Source organism: Hyperolius riggenbachi, chromosome 3 (genome assembly GCF_040937935.1).
Source record: "Hyperolius riggenbachi isolate aHypRig1 chromosome 3, aHypRig1.pri, whole genome shotgun sequence".
NCBI classification, from domain to species: domain Eukaryota; kingdom Metazoa; phylum Chordata; class Amphibia; order Anura; family Hyperoliidae; genus Hyperolius; species Hyperolius riggenbachi.
The window spans coordinates 329,011,838-329,037,314 of record NC_090648.1 but is presented as its reverse complement, the minus strand read 5'-3'; the positions used below and the strand labels follow the sequence as shown (position 1 = coordinate 329,037,314).

At 41.3% G+C, this 25,477-nt stretch overlaps 1 protein-coding gene across 1 annotated transcript in view; it reads right to left on the bottom strand.

Moving 5' to 3' along the window:
• Positions 1-13,819, bottom strand: part of SLC6A15 (solute carrier family 6 member 15) — an 86,187-nt gene extending 72,368 nt beyond the window's left edge. The window contains exon 1 of the mRNA XM_068276849.1: positions 13,715-13,819. The gene's annotated coding sequence lies outside the window, so the exon portion shown is untranslated. The remainder of the gene's footprint in view (positions 1-13,714) is intronic.
• Positions 13,820-25,477: the final 11,658 nt, after the last annotated feature.

The following is a 25,477-nucleotide window of genomic DNA, read 5'->3' as shown; positions in this document are numbered from 1 at the left end:
CCTGGATGCAATAGTGCACACTCAAACAAAACAAACAAGACTGCACACTGAAGGCTTTTTGCAAAGATACTTGTATTGACAGAATGCTACAGAACACTACATTATGGTCTTAATCAACCTTCATCAGATGAACCTGAGTAAGATCATAACATGTAGTGTTTTGTAGCACTCAGTCAATACAATTATGTTTGCAGAAAGCCTTCAGTGTGTAATATTGGTTTCATTTAAGAGTTAGCACTGTATGGGGCTGATTCACTGAAGTTCATAATAGTTGCTTTGAGAAGGCAGCACATGGCAATTTTACTAATAATTACACCAGGTATGTAACATTGTTGTTCAAATAGCGTGGCTAATGGCTAGCATACTGCTTGCTACACTTCTGGTGCAAGTGGCATAATGCATGTCATGCAATAAGCTTAACGAGGGGTATGCTGGAAGCATGTGCTTTACCTTGTGAGTTGTGCTATTTGCACCTGCTGTGCATTATACCCTCAAAGATCTTTACCAAAAACTGTAAAGTAATATGTGCAAATCCATGTGTTACAGCTTTATGAACCAGCCCCAATATTCCTTACACTAGTTTTGATAAAACTGCCCCAAAGTTCTATGACCTCTATACAAACTGCCCTCTGTCCTCTATTTCTTCTTCAGCTGTAAAGTAAGAACTGGGCAAAGGTGAGGAAGAGAAAAATCCTTCACGTGCACAAACTGTAGAGGATTAGGAACTGGCTATGCAAATTTATCAAGTTTTCTGCATTCAAAGTTTTTTCATCCAACAGATTAGTGAAACCCTTTTTAACCCATTTACCAAAACGTTTCCCTTGACATGAGTGCAAATCTCATATCTTCTGCTTCAGAAATGATTTAAAAGAAAAAGTAATTTGAGAAGACAAAGTATTCTGAATAATCAGAAATCTCTTATTCACATGACAGGCGCAAAAGGAACTTCAAAGCTATTGATACAGTTGTCTGAAAAGCTTGCCAAAAGCCTGAGCAGCGCGGGTGTTCCCATCATGTGACAGCAATCTTTGCAGGATTAGACTGAAAGAGTTTTAATTGTTTTATATTGCTTGTACAGTAGCCTTGGCAATACACTGTTCAATTGCATCATTTTTGTGAAGCGTTTAAAACTAGCATGACGGTTTGTTCTCAGAAATAAATATTAGCTCTGACCCTTGTATTCATGTGGCCTCCCTTTACCTCTTTACTCTCGTTTTGCAGGTTACTCTTGTGATGCCTCTTAAAGAAAACCTCAATCGACAAATAAGAAAGAGGCGGGTGAGTCTGACTGCTTGCACCATAAAGTGCTTAACGTTACTGTCATTTTCTAAGGACAATTTCTTCTGCTTCTTCTTCTTCTTCTTGGTTACACACTTTAGATCCTGCACCTCCTGAGAGACACCATTAGGTGCAAATGTTATAGCATGGGAAACGTAAACATATGCTAATTTTGTAAAACCTTTCTGTAGCTAATTTGCATATGGGAGTATGGTGGTGATCACGAAAGGAAATGTTTATTGGTAAGTTATAGCCGTGGCAGCTCACAGTGCCAGTGGCCTTATCAATTGTAGGAAGGTTGGCAATTACAAATATAGTAACACATTCTTGTTAAAAAAGAAAGAATCACTGTTAACAGTCAAGCAAGTCACTTTTTTTTAAAATGGAACACTAGTGACATATAGTGGAATGTAGTCAGTTATTCAAGACACCCACTTTTACATAGGCAGTGGCTGGATAGTGTACTGGTTAAGGGCACCGCCTTTGACATCGGAAACCCGGGTTCAAATCTTGGCTAGGGTCAGTACCTATTCAGAAGGGAGTTTAAGGCAAGACTCCCTAACACTGCAGGGTGGCCTCTTGAGCGCGTCCCAGTGGCTGCAGCTCTTAAGCGCTTTGAGTCCGACAGGAGAAAAGCGCTATACAAATGTTCAGATTATTATTATTATTATATTACATTAATTATCCTGTTTTTTGCATCAGAAAAATCCCTATAGCTATATATTGCTATAAATTTGTATGTAGCCTCACCTTCCCAAAAATGGTTAGGCTTGAAAATTTGCCAGTACAGTGGACACAACTAAGCATTTAGGAAAGTGTTTAGTGTAACAGCCTAAATCAAATGATAAAACAGAGAATTTAATTATACTGCTTATAGTATTGCGCCCGGAGTAGAGATATAAAAATCAGCAGCTACCCTAATTTGGTGATCCCTCACACCGCAAATCAATTTGTAACAAATTTTAACACTAGGGTGCACTTAATGGAACAATATGACCATATAATATGAGTATAAAAAGTTGTATTTAATAATGAGCAGTATGAAAATCACGACAATTAAAAAACAGCACGTATGGCAGGATCCTGCTTCACACACAACACTCCACACATTCAACTGTGCTACAGCACTTTGGGGGTCTAGATACAGACTTAGGAATATGCAAAAGTCCCCTTGTTAATGCCAAGGTTGAAATAGAGCATAAATGTCTTTGCCCAAAAGAACACCAGCTCCTTGTGTGGTTTGCATGTTTAGACCAGGCATGGGCAAACTTGTCCCTCCAGCTGTTAAGGAACTACAAATCCCACAATGCATTTGCCTTTATGAGTCATGACTGTGGCTGTCAGACTCCTGCAATGCATTGTGGGACTTGTAGTTCCTCAACAGCTGGAGGGCCAAGTTTGCCCATGCTTTAGGTTTAGACAGAGGATTCCTATGAGTCCCGTTTAGCAAATTAATTTCAGTTGCACAGTATTGCTGATGAAATGATTATATATGTGGCTTGTACAGCTTACCACCTCCACCGCTTAACGTCTCAGTAATTCATTTGTTCCGTGGATTCCTCCAAAAATCCAGGACCGCTCAATCCCGGCAGCCCCAGCCGGCGCCTGTACAGGAGAGTCTTAGCGCTGCTGGTAGATGGAAAGTGCACTGGGTCAGCTGACCTGGTCCTGGAATGTGAGTTTCCGTGTTCCACATCAGAAACAGGAAGTCTGGCAGAGCCACATACGCTATAGTCCTTTAATCAGCAATACTGTGCAACTGAAATTAAGTTGATAAACTGGACTCATAGGGATCCTATGTCTAAACATTCAAACCACACAAGGAGCTGGTGTTCTTTTGGGCAAAGACATTTATGCTTTATTTCAACCTCAGCATTAACAAGGGGACTTTGTGCATATGGCTAAGTCTGTATCTAGACCCCCAAAGTGCTGCAGCACAGTTGAATGTGTGGAGTGTTGTTTGTGAAGCAGGTTCCTGCCATACGTGCTGTTTTTTAATTGTCATGATTTTTATACTGCTCATTATTAAATACAACTTTTTATACTCATATTATATGGTCATATTGTTCCATTAAGCGCACCCTAGTGTTAAAATTTGTTAAAAACAGATAATTTGTTAGTATTTCTACATCTTTATGAAACTCTTGAAATTAGCTTAAAAGGGATCCAGTATGTAAGATCCAACCCTCAGCATGGTTGCATGGAGATGCAGTGAACATCTCTTCCTCTTCTCCCACAACACTGTGACATCACTCCCTGCCCAGCTTCACCTCACCAGCCTGTTTGTTCATGGTGGCAAAGGGAAAGTAGGCATTAAGTGGTGTCATCTTTGTGTTCAGATCCATCTCTGGGTGATGGTTGGCCATGCACAGAACATGACATTAAGGAATTCCACTGTACTAATGTAGATCAGGAATAGGAATGGTCGGAAATGCCAATTTCTGCTTTTGCGGAAAATCCGATTTCCGCCATTGCCTATTACCGCTACCAATTTCCGCATTCTGATGCAGATCTTCGCAGAAATTTCCAGCGACTTTAACATTGATTTTCTCAAAAACTATAAGGTCTTTTTGAATTTTTCTTTCTTTTGTTCCTACTTTTCTGCTTAACATACCCTGAAAATTTGGTGTTTCTAGCACCTATGGGGGCTTTGCTATTAACCTCTAAAGTCGGCATACCGCATATCGGTTATGCGGATTTTCCACATTTTACATTGCATCAATGTCTGCCGACTTTAGCAGTCAATAGCAAAGCACCCATAGGCTAAAACCACCTAATTTTCAGGGTATGTTAAGCAGAAGAGTGGGAACAAGAGGAAAAAAATCTTTCAAAAAGACTTAGTAGTTTTTGAGTAAATCAATGTTAAAGTCGGCAAAAATTTCCACGATTTCCACAAAAATCCAACTACCACACTTGCATTACCGATTTCTGAACTGGAAATGTTGCATTTCCACTGAATCTGAACGAGCATCCCTAATCAGGAAGCTGGCGGTACTTACTATAAGTGCATGTGGTTAGCACCATTAATTTCAGCCGCTTATAGATCCCTTTAAGCAGAGCTATGATGGCTCCCAGTATTGAAGTCTTCTAAGCTCTAACTCAGGGGTGTCACTGTAAGCATACTGACACTTATTTTGGCTGTACTTATTCCAACCCAAAAATGTAAATAATGTTTGACGTTCTTATAGCACTGTACATAAATTATGCATGAATGTATTTGCTTCTGACACAGGAGACCAGGGTTCAAATCTTGGCTCTTCCTGTTCAGTAAGCCAGGACCAAGTGAGGAGACCTTGGGCAAGACTATCTAAACACTACCTATAGAGCATGCCCTAGTGGTTACAGCTCTGGCGCTTTGAGTCCGCCAGGAGAAAAGCTCTATATAAATGTTCTCCTGTCTTGTTGTAGTCTAAATTAGATATTTGTTACAACATATATTAGAATAAGCACAAGGGAGGTTGCTGTGGTATAATGTATAAAAATACATTAATTATACGTATATGCTTGTACTGACTATCTTAATAGATACAAACTAAGTATATATAACATGCATAGCTAAATGTATAGCATCTGCATGTTCTTAATCTACTGGACCATGATGAGGACAAGAAAAGAAAAGATAACATTAAACAGTTGAAACAGGATGAAATATAATCTAATGTGCTCCCGAACTACATTTGAAATGAAGCCCCAAAGGGCATATGTGTACATAAAACTTACAGTGCGTGGAGTGATCAATTCTAATTATATGCATGTGTGGTATGAGTTGCATCATCCTTAACTTATGCAGTGCTGGCTGTTAAAAATGAATAACTGTTTTACTATTTACTTACAAGTATAAAATTTGATCACGTTTGCGTACATTGTCTATAAATTAGCTAGTTTTCATTCATCAACTATTAATACTCACTTAAAAAACTCAGTCAAATACAAGATGACAAAATATCCCCAAAAGGGTGCCTAACTCAAAAATAGTCAATAATGATTCATCAAACATGATTTCCCACATTTCAATTATGCGTAATTGTAAAATAGATGGACTAAATTAGGGGATTTGAAGGGAAATAAGTGCCACATTCTTAACATCAGTGTTAGTCCACATAGTACCTCTATATGTATAAAGCGTAAAGTTTATTTACATAATTACATAGTTAATTGGGTTGAAAAAAGACATATGTCCATCGGGTTAAGGCAGAACATAAAGTACCAGCCTGCACCCTCGCATATCCCTGTTGATCCAGAGGAAGGTGAAAACCCTTACAAGGCATGGTCCAATTAGCCTCAGAAGGGAAAAAAATCTTTCCTGACTCCAGTATAAAGGATGGACCCCAGGTCCAAACAATCATAAAAGCATTAAAAAACAGTGTCCAACAATATATATTCAATAATCCATCTAGTAAGCACAAATTTACTAATCAGTACTACAATAGGGTGATAATAAAACCTCAGAGTATTGCAATGGCTGACTAAGCAACCATTGCACCACTTAATCCTTGTACATAAACTCTATTTGGCCGTGGTCAACAATAACAATCGCCTCTGCTGAGGCCGTAGGGTGAGTAGTGGCCCTCAACCCTCTTTGGCAGCTCAGCCAGCGATCAGCCTGGCTGATGGATTCGGCAAAGCGCTGGCTAAGGGAATTGCTTTCCCCTCTCACCCCTCCCCACTGTCTGATGCGCCTCGTGTGTTGGTCCATCAGCCCTCCTCCCCCCTCCTGCATAGTAACAGAATGCATTGCTAGCCCTAGAGTCTAGCAAAGCATCTGTACAGCATCAGCCCTTCAATGTTAAGAGATCAGGTACCAATCTCTGCCATGAAACATGCCTTGTATGTCTGTCCAAGGCTTTAGATGATAACAAAGTCAATCATTCCACATTTGCAGGTGTGAGATTAGTAATACACCTTGCTAAAAAATTCCTGCTACCAAACATAGCCAGAAAGAGACTACGGTACCCTTACACAAAGGAAAAAAAGACACACAAATGCCAAAGTGCCATATAAAATCCAGTCCACTCATTGGATGAAGTCTTCCTATTATAATAGGTAGTAGGAACTTGTTGACAATACATTTTAGTGATCTCCAACTTCCAATCTGATTCCAAGTCGTGGAGAAGTGGGCATTGATTTACAAAATGCATAGAGTTTATTTGGAAATGTGGAGTGACTTAGTTTATAATCAAAATGTGTGCTCCTCTAGGCAGTGCAATGGTTATTAGTCAACCCTTGCTCTAATCTGAAGGAGCTGTTTCACCTTATTGTAGTAGTGCTTTTTAGATGTGTGATTACTTGATGTATGATTAAATATGTATTGTTGGAGACTGTTTTTTTATGATTTTAGGATGACTTGATCTGGGGTCCATCCTTTATCATTTATAAATAAATGTTCAGTTTTATACATAAAATAGGTCCAGGACTGACTGCAGCCTTCTGTGGTTCTCCATGAGGACTGCAACTAAAAATACATCACCCCCTCCCTCCATACTCCCCTAATTAACAGCAATGAACAGAGTATGGTGTAGCTGTTGACTCAATGGTTCAGACAGTGCATTCCTTATTTCTCCTGTCCAGTTAGCTTGCCCTGCTTCAATGCCTCCCCACAGTCTCATCACTTCTATGACCCGCATATGACCTCAGTTTGGCCATGCTGCTGATTGTGACATGGCACTGGCTTGTCTCAGCTGAGGCTTCTCTTCCTTGGGTGCAAGATAATCTGGCTAGAAGGAAACCAATAAGGATGTACTATAAATGAATTATCCCACTGTTGGTAACTTTCAAAGCTTTTAAATTGTTTATGGAGACCCCTTAATGCTGCATTTTTGGAACCTTTTTTTGTGGACTGCTGCAATTAGAAAAATTGCATATTTTCACTGCCCTCCAGACATCGGCATTTGCACTGATTGGCACCTTTATATAAAGAAAAAACTTCTCAGCTGTGATTAATTTCTCATTGGACAACCAAATGATGAAAAGTAAAGAATGACACAGAGAGCCCGATACAGTAAAGCATGTACTGGTAAGGATGAATTGATGATAGAGTATCTTTATACTCACAAGACAAGGCTACCACTCAGGCAACCACTGTAGATGCAGGTGGAGAGATTAACCCTGTCCCCACTCAGGGTTAAGAAGTCGCTCTCTGTACATCAGAAGAAAGGGGTAACACCCCTCCACCAGGGGTGGACTCATATAGTACAAGGTGAACAGAGGTGCCAAAAAGAATAGAAATAGCTAAAACTTTTAAAACATGGAGAGGCAGTGGTGGACTTACCTCCTCCAAGAAAACACAAAAATATGTTAACGTTTAAAACATAGAAAATTTTATGATACACTCTAAGGTTCTTTGCAATGCGTTTTGCAGGTATAACCCTGCTTCATCAGGCAATAGGGTAGAAGTATATGGCAGAGGGCGCTTGGCCCAGACTGAGACCTGAATTTGCCATATGCACCTACCCCATTGCCTGATGAAGCAGGGTCATACCTGCGAAACATGTTGCAAAGAGCCTTGGAGTATATCAATAATTGTTCTATGTTTTAAATGTTAATACATTTTTGTGTCTACTTGGAGGAGGCAAGTCCACCACTGCCTTCCATGTTTTAAAAGTTGTATCTATTTTTATTCTTTTGGTGCCTCTGTTTTATTCTTTTGGTGTTATATTGACACATTAAAAGGTTTCTAGACCATTATAGTGATATATGTATATTTGAATTTAAATGTATGTCATTATCATGTTTATCCGTCGTTGTCGACGGTGACCAAGAACACCATACAAAGGCGGTTGCCTGGGTACGGATTCATCTGGCTGTGGCTTTTCAGTGCGATGCAGGCTCGAAAAGCTCTGCCGCATGTAGGGCACAAGTGGTTTACTGGAATGATCGGCATAGCATTGCCTCTGAATTTGCACAGTTCACGCTTCCTCTGGGCCTTTGCAATCCTGCTCTGCTCATAAGAAGTAGCACCTTTCTTGATACAGCTTCACCAGCTGGGACGATCTTGTGCTAAGCTCTCCCAGGAACTCGGTTCAATGCCAAGGCTTTTCATAGAGACTTTGAGCATGTCCTTAAAGCTCTTTTTCTGCCCACCTCATGTGCATTTTCCTACAGCAAGTTCACCATAGAATAGTCTCTTGGGGAGACGTGTCTGGCATACGAACAAGGTAGCCTGCTCACCTGATTTGGGCTCTCCTCAGGACTGGAGGGTATAGATACTTGGCAGACCAGCTTGAGTGAGGACATCTACAGTGGGTTGCAAAAGTATTCAGCCCCTTGAAGTTTACCACATTTTGTCCCATTACTGCCACAAACATGCATCAATTTTATTGGAATTCCACGTGAAAGACCAATACAAAGTGGTGTACATGGGAGAAGTGGATCAAAAATCATACATCATTCCAAACATTTTTTACAAATCAATAAGTGTAAAGTGGGGTGTGCATAATTATTCGTCCCCTGAGTCAATACTTTGTAGAACCACCTTTTGCTGCAATTACAGCTGCCAGGCTTTTAGGGTATGTCTCTACCAGCTTTGCACATCTAGAGACTGAAATCCTTGCCCATTCTTCTTTGCAAAACAGCTCCAGCTCAGTCAGATTAGATGGACAGCGTTTGTGAACAGCAGTTTTCAGGTCTTGCCACAGATTCTCGATTGGATTTAGATCTGGACTTTGACTGGGCCATTCTATCACATAGATATGTTTTGTTTTAAACCATTCCATTGTTGCCCTGGCTTTATGTTTAGGGTCATTGTCCTGCTGGAAGGTGAATCTCCGCCCCAGTCTCAAGTCTTTTGCAGTCTCCAAGAGGTTTTCTTCCAAGTTTGCCCTGTATTTGGCTCCATCCATCTTCCCATCAACTCTGACCAGCTTCCCTGTCCCTGCTGAAGAGATGCACCCCCCGAGCATGATGCTGCCACCACCATATTTGACAGTGGGGATGGTGTGTTCAGAGTGATGTGCAGTGTTAGTTTTCCGCCACACATAGAGTTTTGCATTTTGGCCAAAAAGTTCCATTTTGGTCTCATCTGACCAGAGCACCTTCTTCTACATGGTTGCTGTGTCCCCCACATGGCTTGTGGCAAACTGCAAACGGGACTTCTTATGCTTTCTGTTAACAATGCCTTTCTTCTTGCCACTCTACCATAAAGGACAACTTTGTACAGTGCATGACTAATAGTTGTCCTATGGACAGAGTCTCCCACCTGAGCTGTAGATCTCTGCAGCTCGTCCAGAGTCACTATGGGCCTCTTGACTGCATTTCTGATCAGTGCTCTCCTTGTTCGGCCTGTGAGTTTAGGTGGATGGCCTTGTCTTGGTAGGTTTACAGTTGTGCCATACTCCTTCCATTTCTGAATGATCGCTTGAACAATGCTCCCTGGGATGTTCAAGGCTTTGGAAATATTTTTGTAGCCTAAGCCTGCTTTAAATTTCTCAATAACTTGATGCTTGACCTGTCTTGTGTGTTCTTTGGACTTCACCGTGTTGTTGCTCTCAATATTCTCTTAGACAACCTCTGAGGCCCTAACAGAGCAGCTGTATTTATACTGACATTAGATTACACACAGGTGCACTCTATTTATTCATTAGCACTCATCAGGCAATGTCTATAGGCAACTGGCTGCACTCAGATCAAAGCGGGCCGAATAATTATGCACACACCACTTTGCAGTTATTTATTTGTAAAAAATGTTTGGAATCATGTATGATTTTCATTCCACTTTTCACGTGTACACCACTTTGTGTTGGTCTTTCATGTGGAATTCCAATAAAATTGATTCATGTTTGTGGCAGTAATATGACAAAATGTTGAAAACTTCTAGGGGGCCGAATACTTTTGCAACCCACTGTATGTCTGCAGCCTTGTCCTGCCAGGTAATTTTCAGCTGCCTTTTCAGGCAGCACATGTGGAAGTGATTCTGTTTTTTGCATGGCACTTGTACACAGTCCATGTCTCACAGTAATACAGAAGCATGGGCACAGAAGCTCTGAACAGAAGCATGGGCTTCAGATGGGACAACTACCTTGTATACTTTCAGCTTTGTGGACATTTTAATACCTCTCTTCTCCCACACTGACTTCCACAGGTGACTGATAGCAAAGCTTGCTTTGACAATGTAGGTGTCCATCTAAATGTCAATATATAAAAATTTAAATGTATGTAGTGAGTGGGACCTCTTCCCTCCTTTTTATTATAGCATACAAATACATTCCTGAGGAGTCTCCGGAAACCTCCAGCAGTGTGTATTAGAACTAGAATTTGTACTTGATTAAATATTATCATTTAGGCCTTTTTCAAAGTGGGACATTAAAGTCGTACGTTATAAAAAATTATAACGCAGACTAATGCACAGCAATACAAAGTCTGTGTGACATTCACAGTGCACACATTGCGTTGTGTGTAACGTGTAGCAATATTTAAAAAGTGCTGCATGCTGTGCGCTTAGCAATACATTTGCTGCGTTGTGTGTTGCACATACTCAGTAATGTTTTTTTTTAAATGTAACGCATACGCCGTTTTTGTTCCATCAGCAAGCGACGAAAACGGCACACCAAGAGACAAATAATGCAGTGCAAAATAACGTCCAATGTCATAACCTAGATGCGCTGTGTTAGAGGCACGTTATGCGACATTTTACGTCGCATCAAACGCAACTTCCCACTGTGAAAGAGGCCTTAAAGGGTGAGGAAAAACAGAAATCCTGCCCGCTCATCACTTTCTGGGGCAAAAACTATTAACCTTTTAATAAATATTAATTACAGCTTTAGTGTACATCATTATATTGCGACAGCAACCCCTTTGTGTTTATTTCTTCTGATGCAATCATTGCTAGTGCCTATGTCAGCATCAGCCAACCCAGTAAATGGGAAGGGTTTGCTTTCTGGTGAGTTGTAAAGATACTAATGGGCTTTGATGGGGCTGTCCATAGGACAGCAATAAAAAAGGGGTATTGCACATGCTGTAACATGCAGTATCCTCCACTACCACATGCTGCAACATGCAATATCCTCCACTTAAAGAGGAATCTCACGGACTATAAATTCTATATGGTAAAAATGGCAGTTACTTGACCGCAGTTTCCTCACGAATCAAAATTGCCAATTTTCACAGGAAATAGGTTTTGCAAAATTGAAATGTTCATAAATATTTAAAACTAACATGCTAGTCTTTACAAAGCCAGGTCGATGAAAATATCGATAACAATTGCAGACACTGAACAGTTCTTTAGAAAGGGAAATTATTGAGCCAATAATATCAACGCTTTATAAATAAGGTGAATATTTCAACAATGAATGCTTGTCTCATACATCCAATTTTCTGGGGAAATGTATCAAAAAAGAAAAATGACTTCTAGTTAATTAATCCTTCAAGAATCTGTCTCTTATAACAGAAATTGCATAAAAAAAAGTGCAGAAAGATGGATGGGAAATATGAATAAAGAGAGAGACAGTAAGAAGAAGGAGAGGGAGAGGGGGAGGGAGAAAATGAAAAAGATAGAGTAGGAAAGAGAAAGGAGTAAGGAGAGAGTCCAACAGAGAGAGAGAGAAAGAGATAGATCAACAGAAAAAGAGGGAATACCGTATACAGTCAGAGAAACAGGAGGGAAACAGATGGGACAGAGAGCGAGGGGAACAGAAAAAAGGGGCAGATGGACTGAAAAAGAGTTTTTTAAAAAGGTGAGAGAAAAAGATGGTGAGAGAGAGAGAGATGGTGTGCAACAACGACAGATACAGTGAAAAAGGAAGGAAAGAAGAGGGAAAGGCAGGAGAGTACAACTTACATGCTGCATCTTGAAATTTAAAATAGAAATAGCTAACCCATGCTTGTAATAAAAAACCTGTATTAACGATGATTCATACCAGCTTGCTCATATCCACTAATTATAAAACATGCAGTTTATTTTCTGCTAAACATCGTCTATATTTAAGTAAGTGAAACAAGGCAACTTTTCCATCACTTTTAGATGGTGTATATCTTTTTTTTTTGTATTCAAAAATTCACCTGCTGGAGTTTCAGGGGAAAGTTCATGTTTTAAAGATGACACGGAAACAATGATGTGGGGCGTTCCACTCCAGATGAAAGGAGCCTACCCTTGTCATTGAGAACACAGACAGACACACAGGAGTGGGAGGAGGGGCGGGCGCTGTGAGTAATACAAAGCACACCAGCAGCAGCCAGGCTGGGTTTACTCTACCGTAGTTTACATGGAGGAAGGGGGGTACCAACTGCTCTTGAACGGCAAGGGACTACCTATAAAAGCATGGCTTCCATACATGCCTATTACAGGATTTCCCAGCATTCCCAAACAGCTCATAAATTAAAATCTAGAAACACGGCTTTACATCAGTGACTGAGATGTAAAAGATGGATGTTGCGCCAGCAGCACTACCATCATCCCTTCATCCACCCTGTCGGCTTATAAGATTAGGACCTTCATCGTCCTAATGAGATTTAAGGCCATCTAAAGGGGTAATGACATCAAGATTTAACCACATTTCTGCATTCTGACCTTCACACGCTCCTTTGGTGACTGTGAGGGGAAAAAAGCAGTGTCTGCTCATGTGCAGTGAAACAGCTCGCCCATCTAATAAGTGTGTATGCCAGAATAAACATAATGGTGTTACAGGGGACCCAGTTCAGGCAATGAGAATAAGAACCGAATAGGATTTTTATGAAAGATCAGAAGAACCAACTACACCACCTCTTCCCATCATACTAAAGAATCTATGTCAAGTACATTTATTATTATTATTGTTTTATAAAGCACCAACATATTCTGTGGTACAATGTTGCTGTCCTAAAACAGAAGGTATTTGCAAGTGTCCAGCACAAATACCTTGCATTTTAGGAAGACAAATGAGTACCAGTACGTGAACCAGACATAACTAATAGAAATGATCTGAAAAAAAAACAAAACTATACAATGAATTGAACTGTAAACTTCCATTTCTATGGGTATATAAAATGCTTATTCCTTTTAGTGCCTTTGTGGAGTCATCATGCTTGTATGGACGTGTCATGATACAGTATTCAGTCATACATTTAAGCAGGTGTTTGGTTGCATCACATGATGTAATAGAGAGACAGTCCCTTATCAGATGAAATCTGTAAACTGTACCAGTAAAGGAAGCATGCTGCTATGTAATTCCCCCCGATGCTAAGCTGATTGTGCACACTGCAGCTTGCAAGCCGACATTCAGCGTAACATGAGAGCAGAACACACATGCTTTGGGCAACACACGATCCTCCATCCTCTGCTATAATTTATTACCAGCAAGGAAAGCAATACAGTCACATCAGCATCAGGCAGGCCTGCAGTGCTGTGCTTCAAGCACCGAGCATCCAGCCTCATTCTTTCAGACAAAATGCCTTTTTTTTGCAGCTCTCCTTTGTCATTAGCTAAGCATCCATAAAAGTCACAAGACACAATTAATGCTTCTCTTACCTGTGAAGAAATGAGGAGATGAGGATGGTCGGTGATGTGATGAGAGAGCACGCCTGCTGTGTGTACACTGTGTAATGATGACGGACCTGCACATGTTCTGCTAGAGCTGGGTTAAGAGGAGGAATAGGAGGGAGGGGACTATGGTCTGACTGTCTCTGTACAAGCTGGAGCAAGCTGCATGCATCATCCTGGTCCAGGGAGTGGTCCATACACACCACATGAAGGCACTTCTTGCCATTATCTCTTTAAAACATGTCTTTTCCAGTAATAAACTTAGAGATTTTTTATGATGCCGTGGGATGATTTCTATGTAATACTGTTATTATTTGGACGCAGTTGTCATGACAGTAAAGCACATTTACAGGTTTTTTTTGGTTTGTTTTTAGAAATTTAGATACATAAATTGATCATCCAAAACATTAAAACCACCTATGTAAAGTTGTGTAGGTACGCCTTATGCTATGGTATTAGCTCTGACCCTTTGAAGCATGGACCTCTGGAGGTGTGCTGTGGGATCTGGTATTAGCAACAGACCCTTTCAAGCTTGTAGGTTGTGAGGTGGCGGCCACCGTGGGTCAGACTTCTCTTTATAACGCATCACAAAGATGGTTAATCATATGTGTACTTTTGTTTTTGGCCGCCCGGTCTCTTTGGCGCAGGGAGAGCCGAATGGCGATAATTATTATTCCCCCTCCGAGTCGTAGCAACTCAGAGGGAGAAATAATTTGTGGTCCCTGAATTACCCATCAGCGGGCGGTGGACTCAGGTGCTATGTGGCACCTAGAATCAGACTGAAGTCTGAGAGTTTAGAGACCCCCCAAATTTTTTTTAAATACGGTTTATAAAACCACTGCACTTAATTACATTGTTCCAGATCCGACACCTACATACCCATTATATATACTTTCAGTAATAGTCTGGGCTTAGCAAGGGCATTCGAACTAGTCTGAAGTTGTGCAGCTCCATATGCAGCAAGCTGCAATGCCCTCTGTGTTCTAACACTTTTCTCTCAAGTTCAGCATTACGTTTTCCAGCAGTTTGTACTACAGTAGGCTTTATATGCTGTTCTGCCAGAGCAGCTAGCTTTCACTCCAGAGAAGCATCAATGAGCAATGAGCATGAATGATGCTGTCATCCATTCACCAGTTATCCTTCTATAATCCACTTCTGGTAGTTACTAGCCAGTGCATAGCAGGAACCACAAGATCAGCCAGTTTGGAGATACTCTGAACCAATTGTGTAGCCATCACAATGTGTCCCTTGTCAGTCACTCAGATGCTTGTGCTTGCCCATGTTTCATTCTTTCAGAACCATCTTCTAAAACTGAATGTTCCCTTGTTGATTAATATATCCCAGCCCTTGAAAGGTGTTAATGTTGTAGCTGATTAGTTTACGTGGAAGAAATTAGAAACCTGTAACTAATCCTTTCAAGATTCACTAACTGCCAGTAAAATTTAACAGATAGAGCACTTACACCTTACTGGTATTTATGTATGTATGTAATGGGCATTGAGAAAATAGCATAAGGGCCCTTTTACACTTAATGCGTTGGTATGCGTTAGTGGGCATTAGTATGCGTTAGTACGCGCTGGTACACGTTTTTCCCATAGCAGTGCATTGTGAAAAAGATTTCTGTTAAAACGCATATAGTTGGAACTGCATCATAGGAAAACATGGGCATTACTTTGAAAATCAGTTTTCTTTCAGTTATAACCGAGAGCAACTGATTAAGTGTAAAAAGGCCCTTACTCACATTATCCTACTACAAGTGCCCCTGCGTCCCATGTCCTTGTGTCAGTGCTTTTGCGCTACTGCGCATATCCTGACACAGCTGTTGGGATAGGACGCAGGGGCCAGGAGGTGGTCCGGCCGGGGGCGCACGTGCGAGCGGCGGTTGGGTGCGCACGCATGGAGACAGACCTAGACCCCATTTTTAAAAGGGCTTAGGTCACTAGTGTACAATAATGCACATGTTGCTTGTACAACACATTACTCACATTCTAAAACACGTTATTTGAGCAATGCCCATTATGTAAATTGTGTAAACGCTGGTAAAAGATATTATTCTGACAATTAATGAACTACCTCAATATTCATAAATGATTTTAAAAATACGTGTCTATGTAAAATGTCTAATTCATTGAAAAAAAACATTTGGGGCTAGAATGGCACCAGGAAAATCTGGGCACCGCCTTAGCCGCTGATGTTAAATTAAAGGAACACTATGGATTTACATATTTTTTTCAATTGAAATAGGGATTGTTTGGGAAGTGCTGCTAAGTACTGGTGTATACATTTCACTGGAAACCTCTTTGTTTACTGTTATCAAACTACTTTCAAACTTTAGAACAAACAGTAGTAGCATAGGGAGCCTCTGTTAATAATGAAAAAAACACTTTTATTAAATACAAGCAAACCCAGGATCCCTCCCCTTTAAAATCCCCTAAAAAGGCTGTAACATTGAGGTCTAGGGCCTAACTAAAGGAGTGCACTCCTAATGTCAGTTATATATTGGATATTTTCTTCAGGGCCCCCTTTAAGTAAGTAGCAATGTCTGGGCTGCCGCCATGCGACTACGCTAACCTCACAGCTACCTCACAGCCTCCGCTCACTCCCAGACTAAGAAGACTGCTAACCGCACAGGGGACTTGTTCAAAACAAGGTAACAGAGGCGCCCCAAGAATAAAATCACTAGATTTAAAATAACATGGGGGGGGGGTGCTGGATGATACACCTTCCCCAAGAAGACAAATCGCACTGATTCACATAAATGAACAGTTTAATTTTCACTCCTCAAAAGTGAAAATTAAGGAGTGAAAATTAAACTGTTCATTTATGTGAATCAGTGCGATTTGTCTTCTTGGGGAAGGTGTATCATCCAGCACCCCCCCCCCCCCATGTTATTTTAAATCTAGTGATTTTATTCTTGGGGCGCCTCTGTTACCTTGTTTTGAACACGATTGAGTCCACCAGTTGGATGGGTGTGAACACCTTCTATCTACAGAGAGCGACCTTTTAACCTGAGCGGGGACAGGTTTAAACTCCCCGTCTGCGCTGATAGTGGTTGCCTGGACTGGCAACCCACACTTGTGAGTATTATTTCTTCTAGATAAACTCCATAATCTGTAACAATAATACACTATTGGGGCTCTCGTTTCAATTTGTCTTTGCACAGGGGACTGGAGACGCTTCACAAGAGGGCGCGCAGGGAACCCGGCTAACAAACTGATCAGTGCCGGCAGTACCCGCCCCAAAACGGAATGCGAAACAAACCCCCCTACGGGCACGTGAGTCTGGATGTATGTTAAACCAGAGACTGGTGCAAACGAGTACGCATTCAGCATAAGCGGCTATACATGCAATGAGGGGCGCACTAGAGGCTTAGTCGACATACGACAATACTACCAGCTATGGGAAACAGAGCTACTGCTACTATCATAACTGCTTGCTTATACTGTGCATACTAACTGGCTGCTTGGAGGATGAGCTATTGTCGCCTGACACTAACATTTTGAGGCAAAACGCACAGACATTGCTACTTACTTAAAGGGGGCCCTGAAGAAAATATCCAATATATAACTGACATTAGGAGTGCACTCCTTTAGTTAGGCCCTAGACCTCAATGTTACAGCCTTTTTAGGGGATTTTAAAGGGGAGGGATCCTGGGTTTGCTTGTATTTAATAAAAGTGCTTTTTTCATTATTAACAGAGGCTCCCTATGCTACTACTGTTTGTTCTATAATATAATATAGGTGAGACTCAGCATAAATTTAGGTTGATATCCCGCTTATTGTATATGGTTTTACTTTCAAACTTTACTGACTCTAAAACTGACAGAATGAGCCATGAGGAGAGGGGAAATTCCCCTCACACTTGATCAGTTAACCCTGTGTGTGCTCTTTTAATTCTTATTTTAATTCTTATTTTTACAAGTGTCTCTGTGAGGATGCATTTAAAGTGGTGCATGATATTTTAGCCACCGGATGAAGATAATTATAATATAAGTGATGTTTGGTTATCAATATTATACTAGTTTTTTTGCAATGGTAGTTTTATCTGTGGTTTTGATGCTGTTTCCTGTTGATCTGCTATCCCTAAAAAAACCCAAGGGGGGCGGGGGTTTACAAACTATGGTAATTTCTTGGCAAATGGGTGATTTGTATTCCTGTTCATTCACCGAACCTACAGTACATTACAGAATTATAAGGGAAATATTAATTGTATTTATTTGTAAGTCAGTACACTGGAGGTACTTTTTTATAATTATTATTTGAGACATGATTCCCCAGGTCTCATAGCAAATTGGTTTGTGATAACATGCAACTAACTTCAACCTGGGTGAGGACATTAGGGCATGCTGACACATTATGTTCTCTGTGGTTATCTCCTCCTCAATAACGATCAGGTTCCTGAAGCTTAATCTGGACAAGACTGAGCTGATATTCCCGGCTTGCACAGCTGCAACACCCCCCCCAGATATGTATATCACGATCGACAATAATACCATCCACCCTACCCCTCAAGCCTGCTGTCTAGGTGCCACCCTTGAAAAAGTATTACCTGATCCTGCAACTTCCATCTCCGCAACATCTCCAGGATTCGCTCTTACCTGTCCCTGGACACCACTAACCTTCTCATCTATGCCCTTGTCATCTCCCACATTGACTATTACAATTTCCTTTCATCAAGCCTCCTTCTAAGCTGCATCACCCCCCTTCAATCGGTAATAAATTCAGCAGCCTTACTGATCCACTCCTCTCATTGCAGCACCTCCCCAACTCCCCTCTGTAAAGCCCTCTACTGGCCACTCATCCGCTTCAAGATCAACTTCAAAATTCAGTGTCTGGCCTACAAATCGATGCACATGACCTGACCGACCTACATCTGTGATCTTGCAAACAAACACATACCAGCCCGCTCCCTCCGATCCTCCGACCTGCGCCTGTTCGCACTGTGCACTTCTCACTGCCATACACAATTGCAGGACTTCACTAGGGTTGCCCCCACTCTCTGGAATTTGCTCCCACCAGCCATCAGACTTGCCCCCATTCCTTAAAATTAGCCCTCAAGACTCATCTTTTCATGCTTGCCCTCTCCCCCTCCCCCTTGCATCAGTACCATGATACATTCTGCTAGACACCCTGTCAACAGACACACCTATTGTGTCTCTACCCCCACCCTTTAGATCCTAAGCCTCTGGCAGGGCCCTCCTCCCTAGTGTTTCCATCTTGATTATGCAATCTCACTGTCTGACACCCCTCTTGTGGACTAGAACTGACTCTAATCTATTTTTACAAAAGACATGGTACTACTGTTATCAAAGTCATTTGCATGATCTTGTTCTTTGTTGTGAGCTCCTTGTGTCCTACCTTGTTAATCCCATTTATCTATTGTGCAGTACTGAATAATATGTTGGAGCTTTATATGTACAATAAATCATAATAATAATGTTCCGAGTGTGTGGTTGTTTTAGGTAAATCTTGGGTCAATGAGTTACCCGTCCAGGGTTTGATATGTTCTTTGAGAATATGTGGTGCACTGAAATGATGATTTGCCTCTAAAGAAGCAGCCTGTGAGCTGGGAAACATATTTTGGGCTTAAAAAAATGATCATGCAGCTTGGAGCATAAAAATCGTTACTGACTTAAAGGATCACAGAAAACACATTTTGGACTGTATACTATTTTTTGGGAAATGAAAGGTTTTTTTTTTCCAGATGTGTAATTATTGTTATATGATTGATTTTTCTTACATTTATTGTAAACCTATGTTGAGTTTTTGCAAATTGCATGCATTGTGTTTGGAGGGAGGATAGTGCTACAACAAAAATGTGTGCTCTTCTGTTATTTTGTCTTGAACTTTTAGCTAAATATAGAAAATGTCCTCATCCCTGCAAATTCTATTGAGCATTAGTGGTAGATATGACGCAATTGACATAGGAAAATTAGTTTGAGTGTAAAGCTAGTGTTATGGTTAGGTGGTAGTAAAAAAAGAAAAAAGGCTAGACTCAGGAATAACACCAAGGAAAGTTTAATGCGAAGCTTATCTAATTAGTTGAAACCTAGGTTTTATGTTAGGACTTTTTCATGCAAGAGACTGAACTACACGCTTATTGGGAAGTTCAGCCTCCCAGCTGCCAGTCACATGTGCCTTTTGGATGTACTTTCATACAGCAGAACAGCAGCACTTGTAACCCTACATGTGTCATCCTTAGACACACACAGATGCAACCATAGGAGGGCTGCCTTTCCATCATCCATGCCGAGCACTAGCAAGCACCTGTGTAGTGCATGGAAGCAGCCAAGTGGTGAATTAAGCACCTTTAGCCTTTCATGTTAAAGAGACCTTACCGTAATGGGCAACCTTCATAAAGATTAAGCCTGCTTTCCCACCAGGACGTTGCGTTTTAGGGGACGTTATAGGTCGCATAACGTGCCCCTAACGCAACGCCAGGTGGTTTGGTGGAGGACGCTACCAAGAGCCGCATTATGCAGCTCTTGGTGCGCCTTTTCTGTGCTATGGATGCAGAGACCACGTGATCCGCATCACGTGGTCCCGCCAGCCAATCGTCGCACAGAGCGGCGCTCCAGGAAGTTAACACTGCATGTCACACCGTGCAGTGAATATTAATTAGCCATGTGGCTGTCCGAGGATGAGGAGGAGGGGAGACCTCCTCCTCCAACATTACTGAGCATGTGCAAACAGTCTAACGCAGCTTAGCCGCGTATAACGTACTCCATGCAGCACTTTAAACTGTGCAATTCCACGGTAGCAGTGCCAGGTATTTTGTATCCTGGAGTTTGCCGGTGCCGAGCCTCGACCGGATTGCTCACACGGTCTCCTAATAACGTTCAAAATAAATCATGAGGCGGCACACCACTGGCTGCAAATATGCTTGTATTGAGAAACAGAAGCACTACATGTTACGGAAAATCCTTCATCAGGTGCATAACAATGTCTCACACCACCAAAAAACAGATAAAGACTGGGATAAGTGTGCCACACCCGAGTCCATATCTGGCTCCACCCATATCATTAACCCACAGTGATTACCTTATAAATACAATATACAAAAACGTACAAAAATGTGCAAAAATGTGCAACTTATTTAAATAGTCCAATGCTCCATTCAAGGGCACTCCTTTGGGCTACCCATGATATAATAGTCACTGACCGAGATTCTGGGCACTCCCATTACAGTCTACCCTCTCATAAGAACAACCTGTAAACATAAAAAATAGGTAATAATGCAAATGCACATTAAAATCATGTTCCACACTATTACACTAAACAATCAGGATTAACACATTCCACGTTGTTGCACCAAAGCTGGTAATCCCTATTGTTGTATATTGCATGGGGGCTGAATGCTTAAAGTTGTCATGTTTCACACTACTGCACTACTGCATTTAAACTAACGTTCATAAAAAGCATTTCAATGGCAGCCTCTCATTCATGCCTCTTGGATGAACAACGTCTAGGTCATGGATCCATTTGGATTCTTACTTTTTAATCTTTTCTCCAAATCGCCTCCATCCTCTGACATTTGCATAGCCTCCAACACACACCATTTTAATTGCGCTGCATTGTGGCCCTTTTCTTTGAAATGTCTTGACACTGATGTTTCATAGTCACTTTCCCCTTTGGAGAACCTAGTTATGTCCCTTTTGTGTTCTTGTATGCGCTTTTTTACCATTCTAGTCGTTTCTCCTACGTACATAAGGCCGCACGGACATTTGAGGCCGTATATCACCCACGGGGTTGTACAGTAATATCTGCCCTTGATTTTGACCTTCTGGCCAGTGTGCGGATGACAAATAGCATCTCCTTTGATAATAGCGTTGCACACATTGCAATTTAAGCACGGATGAGTACCCATTTTGCCAGTAATCACTTGTTTCCTATCGGGTGCTGTGTCTACCTTTCTCACATAATCTTGAATAGTTTTCCCCCGTCTTAAGGAAAACACAGGCTCATTCTGAAACAAAGTTCCAATCTCCTTATCCGTGCTCAACACGGGCCAGAATTTGCGCACAGCCTCATGATTTATTTTGAATGCAGCACTTTAACCCTCCTGAGGGTCTATTAAAAACCACCAGGGGGCAGCACAGCAGTTTTTTTTTAAATTTAAATCATGTAGCGAGCCTAGGGCATCCCCCCACCCGCTCCGATCGTCTGCGGTGATCTGCAATCAGTAAATCCCGTTCAAAGAACAGGTTTTCCTGGAGGGCTTTTCCCGTCGCCATGGCGACAGTCGTGATGATGCCATCGACGTCGTCAGGAGTCCCAATCCACCACTCAGCGCTGCCTGGTGCTGATAGGCCAGGCTGCGCAAGGGGTCTGGGGGGGGTAGCGGCGAATCAGCGCGAAGCGGCGGCGATCGGTGAGCACACACAGGTAGCAAAGTGCTAGCTGCGTGTAGCAAAAAAAAATTATGCAAATCTTTACCGCCAGGAAGGTTAACTTGACGTGCTGCGTTACAATGTAACGCAACGTGGGCACTGTGAACAGCCCATTGATTTTTCATTACTGTGCGGTGGGCTGCGTTACGGCTGCTCTAACGTGCACCTGTAACGTCCCACTGTTAAATCAGCCTAAAGGGAACCCAAAGTGAGAGGGATATGGGGGCTGCCATATTTATTTCCTTGTAAACAATGCCAATTGCCTGTAATCCCTGTTGATCTTCTGGGATAAATTGCAGGACAGACAGGCAACTGGCATTTTTTAAAGGAAATAAATATGGCAGCTTTCATATCCCTCTCATCTCAGGTCCCCTTTAGGCCCCGACGATTTCGGCAAAACGCTCAAACGCTAGCGCTTTTGAAAGCGCTAGTGTAATAAAACCCTATGGGCCTGTTCTTACTTGGGCAATTTGCGCTAATCGCCGAATATCGCCCAAAAATGCGAAATGCAAATGCGTAGCCTGCACCATTTTCAGGTGATTCCCTGGCTGTCGCGTTTCAGTCCTATAGAAGCGCTAAACGCGAAATCACTGCACTGTCCAGTGATTTTTCCGCGTGAAATCGCAAAAAAATCACTCCCACAAAACGCCGGTAAAAATCGCTGGCGTTTTGCACTTCTAAGTGTGAATGGGGCCTTAAAGATGGCCATACACCTTACATTTTTTCTTTTGATCTTTTAAATTCAATACATTTTCTTGATTGATTGTGTTGTTGGAAAAATCAAACCAATCCACCACACACTATTATTTTTGTCTAATAATACAGTATAATAATACAGCATATCATAATTTTCCATCATGGCTATATACCAAATTATTTAAAAAAATAACATTTGTCAAAAATTAGAAAACCAAACATTTTGGTTGATTCTTACATGGCCACCTTATACAACTGTCCCAATCCTACAACTCCCAAATGCACTATACTCTGCCTACATTGCTGACATTTTGCACCACTCTGCTTATAGTGTCTAAGATGTAAAACATTACAAACATTTTCTGCGTCCTGTGACAACTTTTTCTGTTATGTCCATGAAGAAAGTCAAACGCAGTTAGCAAGAAATATGCTGTTATATTCAATAATAAGTATAACTTACAGGCAGATAAAATATTTCACAACAGACAGTAACCCCAGGTGAGAGAGGATGCAGGAGCAATGCCTTGTGGCTGAAGACTACATTTAGTGCAAGTTTGTAATTATACTAAAAGAAGAAACATAGTACTGTAATGTTTTTCACAACCACAGTTTATCTACAGTATTAAACAAAATATCACGTGTGGATGCATCCAAGCAATAAAACAAAATAAAGTTCATGACAGTGGACTTTCTGTGTTTTTTTTTAATGGACAACTGTAATGAGAGCTATATGGAGGCTGCCATATTTATTTCCCATTAAACAATACTAGTTGCCTGGCAGACATGTGATCTCTTTGGCCCAGAAACAAGCATGCTAAAAGGCTAAATGTATTAGAGGCAGAGGATCAGCAGGACAGCCATGCAACTAGTATTGCTTAAAGCCTCCATATCCCTCTCACAACAGTTGTCCTTTTAAAGAGACAACTGAAGAAGAATTTCATAAAAAAGGGATACAATCCTCTAATGGCTGAGACCCAAATCAGGAAAGCTAACAACATCCCTAGGACTCAGCTCCTGGAGTACAAGCAGAGCCAGGAAGAGAGCCGTGTCCCACTGGTAGTAACCTACAACCCACGCTTGGAAATCTTAAGAAAGATTGCAAAAGAACTTCATCCTGTTCTACACAAGGATCAGAGACTGAAAAAGATATTCCCTGAACCTCCCCTCCTTGCGTTCCGACAGCCACCCAATCTTAAGCAGATGATAGTGAGGAGTGCCTTAAATAGGCAAGAACAGAATGGAACATTCCCCTGCCGAGGGAAAACATGTGGGACCTGTGAATACATCCATTCCACTGACAGGATACTAATACCGGGTACACAACAGGAATACAAAGTACAAGGCACCTTTTCCTGCGACTCATCTAATGTGGTATACCTGATCATGTGTGCAAAATGCCCCAAAGGAATTTATGTGGGAGAAACAAGTCAACCACTGCGGGATCGCATGACACACCACAGATCCACTATTAACAGCAGGAAAAAGGATATTACAAATTATACTGATCTCCCAATACCAACACACTTTTGTTTACCTGGACACAGTTTAAGCGATTTTCGCGTCACTGTATTAATGGGTGGCTTCAAATCGGGAAACATGAGACTAACACAAGAAACTAAGTTTATACATTGGTTCAAAACTGTACAAGATGGTTTAAACAAGGACTCCAACTTCTTGTGCTGGTACGATGGGTTTTAAATGCCACAGTTCTTTTAAATTAATTTTTCTATCTTTTCATTCATTTTTGTGCCATATGCTGTGTAAGATGGAATTCACTGTCACTATTCATTTTATTTGCTTTCAGGTGCTGGCTTTAAATGCCACAATTCTCTTAAGCTTAGAATTAATGGTGCATGTAACCAGGCCAGTTACCATTTGAATTCGGAATTTACGATGTCTCTTCATCACCAGAGTCTGCTTTATGTCATGTTGAGGATTCTATTGATCTTATCAATTTAGATAGGATGCCTGGGAAAGCCTCCTCAGTAACAGTTAAGGCATCTAATTACATTTATGTTTGCTAAAGAATGTTTCTCCTCTGTATGTCAGTGTATATAAGCTGTGTTTTTCAGTTCTGGTCAGGAACCAGTCCGACGAAGGCTTTTTATAAGTCGAAAGCTCACTGTTTATCCATCTCTAAGTTAGCCAATAAATGGTATCATCCTGATTCAAAACTTCTTGCTTTTACTCATGGCTAACACGGTACAACACTTTACTGCTTCTACTATGCTGAAAGATACCGCAATGTACCGCACATTCCTGGAACTGAAAAAAGACCTAAAGAAACTTGCACAGCTGGACAGCGACATCTTTTTCTTGACTACATGCAAAAAGGAGAACCTTATACCACAAGGACTGAGGATACAGAATCCCACCCTGCATACATACAATAGCAGGTTTGCAGAACAAATCTGCAGGAGGAGCTCGGAGAGAGTACGAAACAACCTAATAAAAATCTGCTATAACCTGAAGAGGATTGTGAAGGACCATATACAAAGTCTGAAATCATCTTTAACTGATGACCCCACAGGAGCATGGGAACAGCTACAGACCTTTTATAGGAAATTGCAGAGGATCTTAATTAAAAACAAGAAGAAAAAACTTCAGAGACTCAAAATAAAGAGTGGACACTTGGATTCCGCAGCAGCAGAGAAAGAGCAACCCAC